Consider the following 11919-nt stretch of genomic DNA (forward strand, 5'->3'; position numbering starts at 1 on the left):
CTATTTGGGGAGGAAAGAAGAAGAAGGTAAAGAATGAATGAAAGGAAGGGAGAGCGGAGGAGGTGAGGACAGGGTGACCAGGCTCGGGATGGAGGGTGGAGAGTTTGCCCAGGTAATCATATATTGTCCTTAAGAAACCCCATTCCCTAAGCTCACAGCTAATCACTAGGAACGGGGTAGGGGGTGCCAGACAGCACTTAGGTGGAGACCAGGCCTAGTTCCCCACTCCTGGAAAGTGCTAGCAAAGGAATAGGGCCATGCTTCCCTTTGGGGTGCTGATGAGGAAAGCAGGAACCCTTTGGCTGGATCCATCCAATCGCCTTAGGAGGGAAAATGGAAGATCATACTCAGCCAGGCCAGAGGCCTAATTAAAAGGGAAATGTTAACCTCTACAGAGTCCTAAATGGGGCCCTAGTGGCCTAAAGCAAGGGCCGTTTTCAAAGGAATGTCTTGTCACCTGGGAGAGAATAAGGCTGAAGAAGTTTTCAGTTGGGTCGTGTTTATTGAGGTTGATGGGGTGTGGTTGAAAATGCCACACAAGACGGTGTTGTACAGGGCCCGAGTCCTTCCTCTGCAGAAAAGCGGCAGTCCTGTGGCTAAGGGACCCTTCCCAGATTGCCCTGCGAGGGAGGGGCACCATGACAGTGGGACTGCTTGAGAATGCCCCCAGACAATGAGGTGAAGAATTACAATTCTGTCAGGCTCTTGATAAGTTTCAGGTACCTTCATCATTCCCATTTCTAGCGTGGAGAGGTTAGTCACTTACCCAAAGGCCCGTGACCAGTGGGTGACAGAATGGTCCCTTGGAGTCAGGTCTCTGGGAACCAGACCTCTGAGCCACATTGCCGCGGTGGTCCCGGGCAAGGAAACCTCCCTAAACTTTGGAAACCTCAGGTATAAAACCTAAGAGTGGCCACCTCCGAGTTGGGAGGCCCAAAACAGACAATGCATGTTACACATCTAGTGCTTGGCACAAAGAAAGTCCCAGGTCAATGACGGCTGTGACCGACAGCATCGTTGGCTTCTGTGGGGCGATTGCTCTGGAGAACAGTCACTGCACATCTGGATCCAGAGGCTCCCAGCGCTGGGAACCCATTCGCGAACACCCAAGTCGGCCCAGCATCCTACCCAAATGAGGGTACCCCTCCCCCAGCCTCCAGTCAAAGGAGTCTTTAAAAAAATAAACGCTTCTCAGAAGCCATCAAGAAAATCCTTTAGGAAATTCTGAATATTTATAGATTTTTGTCATGATTTCAATTTACATAAAACTCACCACCCAGGAAAAAAACGCCTGAGTCAGGTTCGGAGGAGAGGTGGGACGTGTGTTGTGTGGGGTTAATGTGGAGTTTTCCATCCTCGCCAAGGCGGAATTGCCTGAATCATGGCTTCTCTCTTCATGACACTCAAGCCCTAATGGCAACAACAAGAAATATCTCACTGGGTAACTATTTACATTTTTTTTTTTTTTTTTTTTTTTTTTTTACAAGCTGTAAGAATTCTGAAATGTCTGCCTCATAGGGGACTTGGTTTTCCTCCCTGGCGCTTAATATCTTTCAGCGGCTGGCAATTACTGCCTTGGCCAGGAGCCCTGATTCAGCACTGCCTCTGTCTGCCCCATCCCCGGGCTTCAGACGCAGCCCCGGGGAATGAGAGGACAAGAGGGGCCCAAGGAACAGTGGGAACAAATAGGCGAAGCAAGAAGGACCAGCCTTGCCAGGGAGCCCACTCTGGTAGCCCCCTCTTCTGTGTTCTCACAGCTCCGATTATGTTCTTACACTCATCACAGGGCATCTGCCGTTATTTATTTACTTGTCCATCCTCCTGCTGGACTGTGCATGCTGCTGTATTGCCCTCATCCGCTTCGTATTCTTCTTGCCTAGAGGGATGTTTAACTATCTTCATCACAACAGCCAACACGGACAGCCAAGCACTGTTGTAAGCGCTTTGCACAATTTCTCAATTTCTCTCATCTAATCCTCACAGAAGCCGTAGGAAGTAGGTCCTATTGTTACCCCATTTCACAGAGAAGTGGAGGCACAGAGAGGTTAAGTACCCTGCCCCGAGTCCCAGCTGGTAAGAGATGGGGGTATGAACGCACGCAGTCTGAATGCCATACGTGCCCAGTGAAAGTTTGTTAACGAACGAATAAGAATTTTACATACAGAGGGTTCTTTCTTTCTATCTCCCCTCACCATATTAGTAAAAAGACTCAAGGTGGATGAATTAGTATTTTTCAAAATGTCAACTATATGAGCCTGTTAAAGGATCTTTTCCCAAATACACGTTTGCGTTCATCATCCCGCAACAATTTTCTGAGTTATTTTGGGCAGGTGTTTTTATCCCTTTTGACAGATAAAGACCGGGGCTCCCAGAGCTTCTGGGGGAGTCTGAAGTCACACAGCAGCCCTGGCAGCGCAGCAAGAAGAGGCTTCCCTCTCTCCCTGGTTCTCCTATCACAGCCCCATCGCCCCCATCGCCCTATAGATGGGGAGGTAACTCCCTTTGATAAAAGAGGGAGGAATTAACTACTTTTCCTCCCCCTTGAGTTTCCTTTGGAGAAGTGGTGGGAAGGAATGGACAAAGGAAATGTAGGCTGAAGCTTATCTCCCAGCCCTGTGTTTGATCCTGGTCCTTGAGCAGAGTGCTTTGAAGAAGTGGTTTCGTTTATCTCCTATCAGCCCAAGGGGAGATAGGCAGGGCTGGCAGGGAGGGGCGATGCGAGGAGGTGTGCTTTTGAAGTTCTCCTCCCTCAATTTGCCCCGCCCCAGACATCAACCTTAGCCCTGGGCAGTCACCCTTGACTACTTTGTTCCTTTGGGCCTTCAAGTTTCTTCTCTCTTTTAAGTTGCAAATACTGCTGGGAGGAATTATACTTTAGTAATCTGCCAACACCTCAGCTGTGATTAGCAGTGAGTATTTTACCCTGTAATAATAACATTGACGGAGCCTTATGTGCCAGCCTGTCTGAGCTCTTTACCTGTAATAACTCACTCAGTTCTCACTACAAACTGATGAGGTAGGGACTATGCTTGTTTTTATAGGTGAGGCACTGAGGCTCAGAGAGGTTAAGTAACGTGTCCAAGTTACACAGCTCAAAAGTGGTAGAACCGGGATTCGAATCCAAGTAGCTTTTTCTGAGCCAACCTACTGAGTGCAGGCCTGAGGGAGAGGGAGGCCCACAGGAGGAGACACTGAAAACAAATGATTTCAGGGACTTCCCTGGTGGTCAGGTTAGGACTCCTTGCTCCCAATGCAGGGGGCATGGGTTCGAACCCTGGTCGGGGAGCTAAGATCTCACATGCCGCATAGCATGGCCAAAAAAAAGCAAATGACTTCAACTGTTTTCCACAATGCTGGTCTTCGCAACCAGCGTTTTTTTTTGTGTGTCCAGGAATGAGAATATGGTAGAGAGGAAACTGAGGCAGAGAAGGAAGTAAGCGGAACGTTCATTTAATTAATTGAACTGGATTGAATGAATTCATTCAATTTCTGTTTATTGGCCACTTGGTAGGTGCAGGCCCAAGACGATCCCAGAGCATGTAAGGACCAGAACGAGTCGGTCAGTCCAGGCCACCTCCCTGGCATGCATATTCCCAGCTCCTAAAAGGTGGGGCAGCCCTTTCCTTCGGGCATCTGTGGGCTTCTTTTTTTTTTTTTTTTTAATATTTATTTATTATTTATTTATTATGTTTATTTTTGGCTGTGTTGGGTCTTCGTTTTTGTGTGAGGGCTTTCTCCAGTTGCGGTGAGTGGGGGCCACTCTTCATCGCGGTGCGCGGGCCTGTCACTATCGCGGCCTCTCTTGTTGCGGAGCAGAGGCTCCAGACGCTCAGGCTCAGTAGTTGTGGCTCACGGGCCCAGTTGCTCCGCGGCATGTGGGATCTTCCCAGACCAGGGCTCGAACCCGTGTCCCCTGCATTGGCAGGCAGATTCTCAACCACTGCGCCACCAGGGAAGCCCTGTGGGCTTCTTTTGCAGATTAAAAGAAAAAGTCAGCAGGCTCTAACTTAAATCCTGCCCATTACCCTGTAGTTTAGTTGCCCACTATTCTTTTTTAAAAAAAATTGTTTTATTTATTATTTTTTAAATTGAGGTATAGTCGATTTACAATATTATATTAGTTTCAGGTGTACAATATAGTGACTCAATATTTTTATAGATTACACTCCATTCAAAGTTATTATAAAATATTGGGTATATTGCCTGTGCTGTGCAATATATCCTTGTAGCTAATGTATTTTATACATAGGAGTTTGTACCAGTTGCTCACCGTTCTTAAGAGAATTTGCTTCAAGTTCAATTCAGATTCTACCACATTTACTGAGCACCTCTGGGTGACAGGATGAATCATTCTAGGTGTGTTCGTGCACCATCTCTCATTTGGGTATAAGGGGAGTCCAAGAGCAGAGCGGAGGTCCTGAAAGGGAAGCAGGGACCAGGCTTCCCCAGATATCCTGCCCCCATGCTCTGGGCATCCCCCAGCTGGAACTACTGGACCCCCAGGAGATCTTGGTGGAAAACTGTGAATATCTCAGTTACACAGGGCAGGTACCTGCTTCTGACACCCACGGCCCCCCCGCCACCCCCCCCACCGCCCCGCCCCACTTCTGTCAGCGTATAAGCCTTTAAACTTGCCCAAAGCATGCCCTTTTCTAGGCTGGGCTCCTGACTAGGGGGATGTGCAGCTCCAAATTCATTTCAACAAATACGATTAGAGAAAAGGGGAAAGCTGCTCAGGCAGTGGCTCAATTACCACTGGTTGTATTTGATAAAACCAAATTCCAAGATGTCAGAACAATTTCGAGGAGTGTTTATTTCCGTGGCCCTCTGCCAGCCTCTGCTCAGAGAAGGAAACCTGAGAGGTGGGGTCCCAACCAAGCTGATGGCTGGAATTATCCAAGTATAGTGGTCCATTCAGAGTGGAGATTTGCATAATAAGCCCCCTTTAAAAGTGATTTAAATTATTATTAATTTTTTGGGAGAAATGCACTTATTTATTTATGATGAAGTGCATTCCCATGGCACCAAATTCCCAAACTATGAGACTGTACAGTGGAGAAAACCTCCCTCTAGCCATCCAGTTTCTCTCCCCAATGCATCAATGCTATGAGTTTATTGTCCATCCTTCCAGAGGTATTTTGTACATATATATTCTTTGTATATTTGTATTCTTGCAAATACATATATATTCTTTCTCCCTTTTATACACAAATGGCAACATACCACAAACTGTTCTGTACTTGGTTTTTTTTTTTTAAGTTAATGTATTTTGGAGATTGCATCACGGGCTTCTGCATTTTATTTATTTATTTTTTCAGATTCACAGCATCGTTACATGGATATGCCACAAGTTTATTTGACCTGTCTCCTGCTGGTGGACATTTAGATGGTTTCTAGTTTTTGCTCCTGCAGTGAATAACCATATATATGTATATGTGTATATCTATGTGCATATATATATAATTTATATCATTCTCCGTGTGTGCTAGTAAAACTATAGGGTAAATTCCTAGGAGTAGAATTGCAGGGCCAAAACCTATATGCATTCAAAACAAGTCCCTTTTAACACAGTAGGTAGGATAGACTTGGAGTGAGTTCGAAGTTCAGCCAAGGGATTCGGGCAAGAAAACAAAGGCAATACCTCTAGGAACTTCCAGTCACGTTCATTTGGAGAAGTTTAAAGGCTCACTAAGAAGGGGTTCTGTTTCCATCTTTGGATTTAAGAAAATGTGCATGCTTCTCCTGCTTTCTTCCTCCTCCTGTTCCCACCTGCTCCCTCATTAAGTAGGAGGAGAAGGAGGAGAGGAATAATGAGGTCTGGCCTAAAAGAATCCACGATATTGATGAATACACATTTTAATATTGCAAACTTTCCAATCAGTGAACCCTAACAAGAACCCTCGATTGTCTGGACCTTTTTTGTTCACGCTCATAAAAAGGCAAAGTTTCATGCCAAAGACAATGCATGAAATATTGTCGTGTCCATGGAGGTTTATATCCAGTCCTAACCATGAATTTCCAGCATGAGGCCTGTGAAGCAACGGAAGACATCAAATCATGCCATCAGTAATTATTGTTAGCAGAGTGCTACCCAAGGTGGGGGAAGTAGTCTTTATTTTGTTCTTCTTTTAATGTTTGTACTTTTGAATAGGTATTACCTGCAAAATTCAAAGGGCATGGATATGTGATTTCTCAACAAGGGTTGAGATGATAAGAGTTTTCTGCTTTATCGACCATTCGCCAAGAAAAAAAAAAAATGCGGGCGTTTTGGCACCTGTAGCTTCTCCCTGCAAAGACACACAGCATGAGCCCTCCTCTTGTCTCCTCAAGTTCAGGCCAAGGCCTGGGCCTCCTTGGTCCACCGATTCGAAGCTCACCTTTTGTTAGTGACCTTGACCCTATGACACTGGAAAGAGTCAGGACTGGGCGGAGTTTTGATGGGCCGTGGACTCAGGATAAACGTACATTCCAGGCTGTCTAAAGTAGAATTCTTAACATCTTGAAGACCTTTCTCAGGTGTCCTGAGGCACCCCTTCCACATCACCCAAGGCCTGTTATGATACATTCAACACAACCGCTTTCTGCCAGGCTCTCTTTGTTTTTCTCATTAATTTCCTTACATAAATGAATCAATGAACAAATGATAAAAACAACCGTAACAATGAAAACAACCCAAACAAGCCAACCAGAAAAGCTACGGCAGTTAAAAACGCCGAGGAGATGGTGTCTTTTTCCTTATTATGTTTTTTAAAAAAAATAAATTTATTTATTTATTTTTGGCTGCATTGCGTCTTCGTTGCTGCGAGCAGGCTTTTCTCTAGTTGCAGCGAGCAGGGGCTACTCTTCATTGCAGTGCGCAGGCTTTTTATTGCGGTGGCTTCTCTTGTTGCAGAGCATGGGCTCTAGGCGCACGGGCTTCAGTAGTTGTGGCACGAGGGCTCAGTAGTTGTGGCTCGCAGGCTCAGCAGTTGTGGCGCATGGGCTTAGTTGCTCCGCGGCATGTGGGATCTTCCCAGACCAGGGCTCGAACCCGTGTCCCCTGCATTGGCAGGCGGATTCTTAACCACTGCGCCACCAGGGAAGCCCCCTTATTATGTTTATTCCTGTTCCACATCAGGCGCCGGGTGAATTTTTCCCTACTGCAGTCAAAATGCATAATGACAATCTTATTTATGACAGGAGACGTGTTTTTGTTTTAAAACAACTGATGGAGCTGCAAGATGGGAAACGACAAGAAAGTGCGATTTGGGGGTAGGGGTTGTGATGGGGGAGGGGGTAGGATGCTGGCAAAGGAGAACAGCATTTTCTTTATTAAAAGTTGGAATCCATCCTTTACTTGTGGAGCAAGGGGAGAAAAGCATCCAGGAAGAATGCTGGGGTGGGGACATGGCATAATGACAGTACTCTGAGGTCTGGGCAAGGGGGCTTGGGTTGCCCTGAACTGCTTCCAATTGGGCTGTCTCAGAAGGGACCATGTGCACGAAGGTGCAGAGACAGTGTGAACAGAGGAGAAACGTGAACTCCATTCCCCAACCCACCTCTCCCTGGGTGACATCTCTGGTCAGCTCAATAGGCATCTATGAGCCCCTAGAGGTCCGCCCTTGACATGATGCCTCCCAGTCCTGGTAGAGAATTAAAGCCAGACACCCTGGGAATCGCGGGAGAACAGGAAAGCTTGTACAGGTGGCTCATTCCCTGTGGGTTTAGGGAAGAGAAATAAAATGTTCTCACCTGTGTTTGAGGAGCAGGCCGTCTCCTCTGGCCAGCCACTGGAAGTTGTAATCCTCTCCTTAGACCTGTTCCTCCCTGAAAGTCTGGAGGGAAAATGACAGAAGATGAAGCCTTACCAGGAGAGGAGAAACGGAGAGCAAAAATCAAGAATGCTCCAGAAAGCAGGGGAATGGAAGAACTTGGAGAGAAAGAAGCTATTGTGTCCATGGTAAGAGTGAATTTTTAAAAAGTCTCTCATAGAAAAACAGATTTACGGTTATCAGAGGGGGAAGGGGGTGGAAGAGGGATAAATTAGGAGTTTGGGATTAACGGATACACACTACTATATATAAAATAGATAAACAACAATGTCCTACTGTATAGCACAGGGGACTATATTCAATATCCTGTAATAAAGTATAATGGAAAAGAAAAAAAAAGTCTCAGGAGGTGGTGACAGGACCCAGGGCTTGTGGGAAAGAATTAGGGTACTGCTGGAACATCATTTTAGGATTGTTTTGGGGGGAGGGGCAGGGTTGGGGGGTCCCAAGTGTGATGGAAAGGATTAACCAGAAGCAGCTAATTCCAGTGAAGGATTTTTTTTTTTTAACTTTGGGTTTATTTATTTATTTATTTATTTATTTATTTATTTATGGCTATGTTGGGTCTTCGTTTCTGTGCGAGGGCTTTCTCTAGTTGTGGCAAGCGGGGGCCACTCTTCATCGCGGTGCGCGGGCCTCTCACTATCGCGGCCTCTCTTGTTGCGGAGCACAGGCTCCAGACGCACAGGCTCAGTAGTTGTGGCTCACGGGCCTAGTTGCTCCGCAGCATGTGGGATCTTCCCAGACCAGGGCTCGAACCCGTGTCCCCTGCCTTGGCAGGCAGATTCTCAACCCCAGTGAAGGATTTTTGACTATTTCTCTCCTTGGTTTTTGGACATGATTATGTTGATATGGGATCCATCAGACCATTGGATTAATTCAACCAGCTTGTCTTTTCCGAGGTAGGCAGCCATACAGCCCTGGGTGACAAAGGCAACGAGCCCAGGTCTGCCAGGCTTTGCGCCCAGGAGCCTGCCCACGCCCAGTGGCAGGGCTGCGCTGCTCCCCACCCTTCGGCTCAGACCTGGACAGGACGGGTAGTTAAAGTACTCGGTCAGCTCCTTCCTCAGGGACACAAATGCAGACCTTCTCAGGACACCCCGTGCTCCCCACGGCCACCTTGCAAGCAAAGCAGGACACTGGTTTCCTAAACCCCAGTATATTTTGCCAAATAAAAGTGTTAATACCCCTCCCTCCACCTCTCTGAATGAATTGGATTACTTAAAGCATCTTTTCGGAGACGTCAGCAGTTTAATAGAGGCCATGAGTCAGGGCTGCCCTGTGTTTTATTTTTCTGCCAGTATTTAGTTAATTAAAGATGCAAATTAAAACACCTTAATTTACGTAATATCAATGCCAACGCCTGAAAACATTTGGCATAACTGCTCCGGCACGTCCTTTACATAAACTCTTCAGAGCAGTGCTAATAAAAATGAAAAAGGTTGTAAATCACATATAATTTATTCATCTTCTGTATGGTACGAAAGCATATGCCAAGATCGAGTTATTTATGAGCACGTCCTAACAATAGGCATTTTTGTTGGCTGCAAATGACAAAAAAAGTTTTTTCTGACGGATGTGTGTTTTAATTTGGAAATGTCTCAGGGCGCCTCTATTTTCTGGGCTCTGATCTCTAAAATTTATATTTTTGCACCCAGAAAAAATTAGATTCATATATTGAAAAACATATAGAGCCTAAAAACATGATGGCGTCGGCTGAGAAAGTCACCTGCAACCATCTGTGTGTAGATAGACGTATACACCGTACGTCCTATGGAGTATAAATCTTCAGGTGAGGAAAAAAGGGTGGTGATTTATATCTTGTTTCTTAAATATTCCATTATGAGGATTATCTCACAGGAGGCTCGGATACAGATGACGTTGGAAGGGATTTGGTGCGTGGCTGCTTTTTGGGAAGCCTTAGAGATGAACTGCGTGTATGTGAATGGAGAGCCAAACACCAATCTTCGCCTTTCCCCTCCTTTGCTGATATATCTTTCTTGGTCTGGTGGATCAGAGCCTAGAGTACATTTTATTCCGTCCTGGAGGAAGGACAGTGGGCTCCATTCAGGGGTACCGAGGGATGGTGTGCTCTCTCTGTGTCCCATGGCAAAGCTCCCTAATGCAATGATCTTTTGAAACTTGCTTCTTCACCACTCTACTCAAACAGGTCTCAGGGCATGTAGGAGAGTGGACAGAAGTTCTAGAAAAACCCTCTCCATCCTGAAAAATCCAAGCAAATTCATAAATACAATCCTCTAGCCAGCTTGTGGCTTCCCTACGTGGGACGGAAGAACCCAGTACAATACTATGCCTTGCTTTATTCATTATCTTTCTGTTTTTCTTTATCTGTTAACCATTTTGAGCTACCAGTTAGCTAGACCTGCACCAAGGTGCCCAGAGCTCACAGGAGCTCCACCAGATATTTTAAATTTTAAAGGAAATACATCTCTCAGATACCACACTAACTAGCCCAAGATGGTTAACAATTTCAACATTAAACTGAGTTACATTAAGTTTGATGATGTCAATCCTTGGGAACTTGGGTATTCATTGTCTTTTAACATGAGCATTACAAGCTTGGTAGAAGAGGTAGCATATCAGGGTTCCTCACTTGGGGAAATGATGCAGAAGTGGCAAGTGGCATCTTTTTGTGATCTTAACAGCCATGGGTCCTGAGCTGCCACTAGGGTTGTGGGGAGACCGCTACAAAACTTCAAATGAAATATCTTCTGAAGTCTGCCCTTCTGATATTAGAAACAATGATGAACCTTTTACATTGGTTCCAACTGGAGTTAATGGGATGCCCTCCCTTGCCTCAGACTCATTGTAATAGTGAGTGAGAAACTCACACTCTTTCAAATAGATGCTTTTTCTTGGGTGGGGGGGTTACCAAGCAGAGCCAGAGAATGTCCTAGAAAAGTTAACCACCCTCTCATATCCTCCCAAAGTCCCTTCTACCCCCTCTGACCCATAGTGTCTTGCTGGGTCATGGGAAAAAAGAGTCTGGTGTGGCAGACAACCTAACTCCAGAGGCCAGCTGAGCTCTACATCTTGTGAGGATACACGGCACCACAGTTTCTCAGCGGTAGGATTGGAGGGTGGGCTGTGAGCACTTCCTTGAGGTGTCAGTGCTGAGCCTATGTGTCCTTGTGTGTGATTGTGGACATTTTCTCTCTCCCTTTTTCTTGCTGCGTGTCATCCTTAAAAACTAACTTTTACCTTTATACTTATTTGAACCCCTTCTGCATCCTTAAAAGATTTGAGGTCCCTTACAATTCAAAATGCAGATACAGTAAAACCTGAAGCCATTAGCAGAAAAGTAACAAGATCAGAGCCAAGGACAAAGGAGGAAGGGGGAGGAAGAAGCAGAGTAATTACACCAGAGGGGGAAAAACTTAGATTTAGGAAAGCTAATGCAACTGAGAACAAAACCCAGCTCCCAGCTCCCTGGCAGCTTAGTGGGTGGGGGCCAGCTATTGTAATAACTGTGGATTATCGCACCTCCAGGGCAGGTTGAAATGCCTGCTGGGAGCTCACTGCCCTGTGAGCCTGGCCAGCTAGTGCATCTCTCGGAATCTCTGCTTCCTCATCTATAAAATGAGGATTAACTCGCCCATCATAGGGGTCTTTCGAGAATACAATTCAATGACGAGAACAGTAGCTCACTTAGCGTGGACTGTGCAGTCTCTCTTCTAAGTGTTTTGCATGGACATATTTCATCAATTCTAAGATGCATTTTTTTTCTCATTTTTAACATCTGACATTGATTTTTAAAAAAAGCATTTAGCACAGATTATTTTGCAGCATTTCTTCTTTCTTTGTTGGACCTGAAATAATGGCATAATGTAGATGATTAGATGAAATGTGTTATTAACTCATTCAATCCTCACAATAACTTTATGAGGTAGGGGCTGTTTTTGTCTCATTTTACAGATGAGGAAACTGAGGCAATAGAACTTAAAAAAAAAAACAATCTATTTATTTATTTGGCTGCACCGGGTCTTAGTTGTGGCATGTGGGATCTTCGTTGCAGCATTTGGGCTCTTAGTTGCAGTGTGCATGTGGGATGTAGTTCCCTGACCAGGGATTGAAGCTGGGCCCCCTG

This window comes from Balaenoptera acutorostrata, chromosome 21 (assembly GCF_949987535.1).
Source record: "Balaenoptera acutorostrata chromosome 21, mBalAcu1.1, whole genome shotgun sequence".
Lineage (NCBI taxonomy): Eukaryota > Metazoa > Chordata > Mammalia > Artiodactyla > Balaenopteridae > Balaenoptera > Balaenoptera acutorostrata.